The sequence below is a fragment of the Leptonotus elevatus genome, chromosome 6 (assembly GCF_054856555.1).
Source record: "Leptonotus elevatus isolate MCC_2025b chromosome 6, RoL_Lele_1.0, whole genome shotgun sequence".
In the NCBI taxonomy this organism is placed as follows: domain Eukaryota; kingdom Metazoa; phylum Chordata; class Actinopteri; order Syngnathiformes; family Syngnathidae; genus Leptonotus; species Leptonotus elevatus.
Window position 1 is genome coordinate 16,636,049 of NC_141244.1, and position 4,950 is coordinate 16,640,998.

Below are 4,950 nucleotides of genomic sequence, written 5' to 3' on the forward strand. Positions count from 1 at the left end.
TGAGACCTGGAAAAAGCTTGTCTGGAAGAAGCCTCAACGTGATGACAGGAATCTTGACGTACTGGCAAAAGTGTCATTCAGTAACTCTTGCTCGGGCAATGCACACTTCTATATGACAGAATAAAGGTGTCTATGATCAAATAAGAGGGACTAGGAAAAATAAGGCCATAGCACCTGCATAACAACTGTCCACATTATCATCATAAGGAACATAGTAACTGCATAAAACTTGCCAAGCTAGGAGTGGCTAATAAAGATAAAACATCACCATCATATAAGGGACATAATACATCCATAACACAATGACCCCCCCCCCCCCCCCCCCCCCGACCGGCATACGCATAGTAACTCATCATAAAGGACTGCATAAGTATAATACAGGGAGTCCTCGAGTTACAACGTACGTGACTTACGATGTTTCGAGACGTCATGCGCGTCACATTTCCGTGTTTAGTTTCCATTAGCTCCGCTTTGCCATCCGGCAGCAATGAATGTCCGTGCGGAAACATTAAATTTTGGTTCCGGCAACTTCCGTGTGCCACAAATATGTTTTTATTTTTTATTTGTATTACTGTACAATGTATTTTGACGTAAATCTCGACTTTAACAGTGAAATCCGACTTACGCGGAAATTCGGGCTACGTCGCCAGTGTAGGAACGGAACTCGTTTGTAACTCAATGACTCCCTGCACATCCATAACACACCCCAAGACTCAACCTGAAACACAAAAATAAATAAATGTTAAGCTAGACGCCTTCTTTTATTCATTGATTACCTCTCTGACAGTGTGACTCAAAAGTAAAGGCGAAATTGATGCAAATTTTGTTATAGTTATCATTAGATTGTGCAGGTGTGCTTAATGTTATGGCCATTGTATATAATTTATATATGTGAATTTTTTTTTTTACATTTATTACTATTATTATTATTATATCATCATCATTATTATCAACAGGCTTGGGGAGTAACAGAATACATGTACCGCCGTTACGTAATCAGATTACCCAAAAAAAATTACTGAGAGAGAGAGACAGAGCATGGGACCGTTGCTACATGTCGGGAAGGTGGGGACGAACAAACTGACTAGTCGTGTCCTCCACACGCGGGCAGTTTGAAAAAGCTTCACGAACGGGAGGAGGAAATGGCAACCGGTATTCACTGGAACTAACTCGCAGCGAAAATTTGAGCTGAGAGTCCAGCGGCATGCTACGCGCTGTAGCTTTTTGCTAGTTAGCCCGCTAGCCTACAACCATAATGTAAGTTACACCTTCCAAACAAATATTCCTCCCACCAATTCGCTATTTAAACATCATACACAACATATACATGGCTAAACTTGGGACTGGGATAAAAGTGCATTTTGCAGTTGATGTCACGCATCGTCATCCTTATTGGATGACTCTATCTATCTATCTATCTATCTATCTATCTATCTATCTGTCTGTCTGCCTGTCTGTCTAAACTGTGAGGTGTGGTTGCTTTTAGTGACAGTTCGAAAACAGCATATGGCAATCAATCAACATGCTTTTTAATTACACAAGGATTTTTGCTATTTGTAGGCTGTCCCTATCACCTTGCAAATAGCATGGGCACATTGTATAGAATATATATTGCGGTGATATTTATTTTTATTTTGTCTTCATGAGCATACTCAGTATTGGAGTAATCCAAAAGTAATAAAGTTACATTACTTTAATATGATGGTACTTGGATTACGTTACTAACTACAAGGTAACTTGTAACTGTAACGGAATACATTTTAAAAGTAACCTTCCCAACCCTGATTATCAATGTTATTATTTTTATGTTTCTGCTCTATTGACATTAGGTCCATGGTGCAACCCATAAATCCAGTTTATCTGCACCCCAGGAACCCGAAGAATCACGTCAACAAGATTTTCATCATCTCTCCAAGCCGGTCCCGCTCAGTTCAGCTCTGTCCCGCGCCCATTGTAGCATACTTTAATCTGGCGCTGACCGGCTGGGAACGAAACAGGTGGTACGTGACAGCAGGTATGAGCCGACTTCAAAGCAGCCGGAGTGAGATTGGGAGAGAGGGGAAAAAAATGGCGGCAACAGATCTGTAAACAAACAGACCCAAAAAAAGGAATTAGGAGGAGAGTGAAGGGAAAAGTTTGTGACTGTAGGAGAGATGGTACGAGACCAACAGCTTGAATGTCAATTTATCTGCAGGGGGAAAAAACGACAGTACAGCAATAAACTAAAAAAAAAAGATTCATCGCACCATATGTGTGCATTGGAGTGTATCTGTTACACTCACTTATTATTAATCTCCTAAAGCAGTGAATATTCAATCTTATACGAACCTGCAACAATATTCATGTGCTGTTACCTTTATTGGCTTGTCTCTGAGGATCATGTAAGGTGAATGTGGACATTGTTAAACGAGCCCTGGGACTGGGAAGGAGAGGACGACGAGGAGGGAAGGGGGAGGGAGAGAGAGAGAGAGAGAGAGAGAGAAGAAGTGAGGTAGAGGACAAGCTGGGAAAGAAGGTCTGTTTTGAGAAGGAGCCAGAGAAGGCAAAAAGTAGAGAGTAGCATGGAGGGCAAGCGGTCATATGGAGGGAGGGCGGGTGCGATGATGAGAGGAAGTGTGTTTAGAGGAGAAGCAGGGTAATGTATGTGATATGTAGCCTGAGGAGGAGAAAAAAGGGGGATGGAATAAAGACAGGAGGAGAAACGAAGCAGAAAACAGTGTAAACGACATCTAGCCGGGAGAAACCTTCGTCCAAGGTGGGACACATGAGCGCAGGGTGAAGGTCAGAGCGCGATCCTCCTCTTCCTCCTCCTCCTCCTCCTCCTCTTCCTCCTCTGTCACTGTGTAACACTAGACAATACAGCAACGCAAGAGAAAAGCTCCAAGTCAGCTCTTCTCTTTGCGCTTCTTCTCTCGTCCAAGGTCGTCACAGCAGCCCTCACGGGGGAGGCAGTGCAATGTGCAAGGCATGCTGGGAGGTCAGGACATGTTGCACCGGGCTTTTGACAAGCTAATGTAAATGCGTCCGCGGCAATATGAGAGCAGCAGTGAGAATCCAATTGTTTTTGTTGTCTGAACCTTTGCAGACCTTGGCTCCGGTGCGGATGTTTTATTTTAGCAGCCTTGTCAGTGGTGCTCATAGTCAATTGCTTTGTACTGCTGAAAAATGGGAAGTCTTCATCCATTTCAAACATTCAAGTAGGCTACATACCCAGAACGTACGACTTTTTTCTGATGCTTCAACTGTTATAAAATTTGAGCTTTCAGATGGGCAAGGTTTTTTTAGTTAATGAAAACTAACGAAATAACTCAAACAAAAACGGGGGGGGGGGGGGGGGGGGGATAAAATAAAAAGAAATACAAATCAAAAAACAAACAAACTACATTTAAAATTTACAAAACTAAAGAAACAAGCTATAATTATAACAGAATGATCCTTTGTTTTCATCTTTGTCAATTAATTTAATACACGAGCCTTTGGCGTTGATTTTTATTTTAAATTAATATAATTAGGGGTGTCAGGTGATTAAATTTTTTAATCGTAATTAATCGCATGACTTCAATAGTTAACTCACGATTAATCACAAATTTTATATCTGTTCTAAATGTACAATAAAATGTACAACAAAATATTTTTCATATACATAAGAGTATGATAGTGACACGGTACTACTGGGATAGAACCCGATACCATCCTACCTTTTTTTTTTACTCTAACTTTAATAACAGTATTAATAACTGCACTTATTTTATTTCAAATCTGTGGACTATTAAACAGTAACAGTATTTGACTTTGGGAAGGTTGTTTTTAATATTTTGGTTGATTTTTTAGTACTATACTTACAGTGATGTTGTTTTTTTTACACAGGAAATACACAAAATAAGAAAAACTCAAACTAAACAACATGTTTTCCATGGATCCAGTTCACCGCGTTCAACATGACGACATGGCCTATAGAAAATAGATGGATATTGTATGTCTACTCTGTATTAAATATAAATTACAACTTGGAATGAAAGAAAACTTTCCACCTCAGTGCTACGTGTGTGCAAATGCAGCACTAATAATATATATATTTTTAAATCTGCCATTATTATTAATTTCAGCACACTGGTCTCTTCTCTACATGGACTATTGTTCTATGAATGAAATGTATTTCATTCCCTCCTTTCAAACAAAAGTCCAGTGTGTGTCATATTGCTAAAGATTGGATTAAGTCGACCACCGACTGCTGCACAAGCGTACTTGAAAAGGTTTGAGAGAAAGCATCTGTGTGGGCCCGCAATGAAAAGCATCGAGTTTTCTTCCTCCTCGCTCATTCAAATTATAGTGCTGTTTTCTCCATGCTCACAAACTGGAACATGTTGCAGATCCTATTGATCTTAATTAACCGCTTTTCTGCCCCTGGAGTTCCTGATTCCATTCAAATGATCTGCTTTAAAATTAAAGTCATGATCAAAGCTACATTTGTTATTTTTCCCACCCTTTTTTTAATGAACTCACATCCATTTATATGTGAGATAAATGCTTTTTTTCTACGACAATCGATCCAATTATGCGCTGTATTGCAGTTGCAGTATTTTAATGGCTTTTGAGAAACTAAAACTATGTTTAGGTTTAGTTTAGTCCTTTTATGTAAGCATGTTAGTCCTGCTAAAATCATACCACACCAAATGTGTTATAATCTAGCTAGCACAGCTAAATTATGAAGTTTAAATTTGCGCTATTGCAGCATATAAATAGGAGATATGCTTTCACTGTGGTTTAGATTTACAGCAGGTGTTTTTTAATGGATTTTTTTGGGTGTTGTTTGTGCAGACACGGGTGTACTGTATATCGATACTCTCAAGCAGATAACCGATATGTAATGGATTTTCGTCCTCATTTAGAAGAGGCTTTATTTCGATGCAAACAGATCGGATTCCATGTGTTTTGTCATATTTACGATGC

The 4,950-nt window shown here is 39.5% G+C and overlaps 1 long non-coding RNA gene across 1 annotated transcript; it reads right to left on the reverse strand.

Moving 5' to 3' along the window:
* Positions 1-359: 359 nt before the first annotated feature.
* Positions 360-3,289, reverse strand: LOC147172304 (uncharacterized). Its single transcript, XR_015095404.1, has 3 exons — positions 2,745-3,289; positions 2,355-2,419; positions 360-2,082 (listed from the first exon to the last, which is right to left on the reverse strand). It is a non-coding gene; the product is annotated as an uncharacterized LOC147172304 (long non-coding RNA).
* Between the last annotated feature and the right edge of the window lie 1,661 nt (positions 3,290-4,950).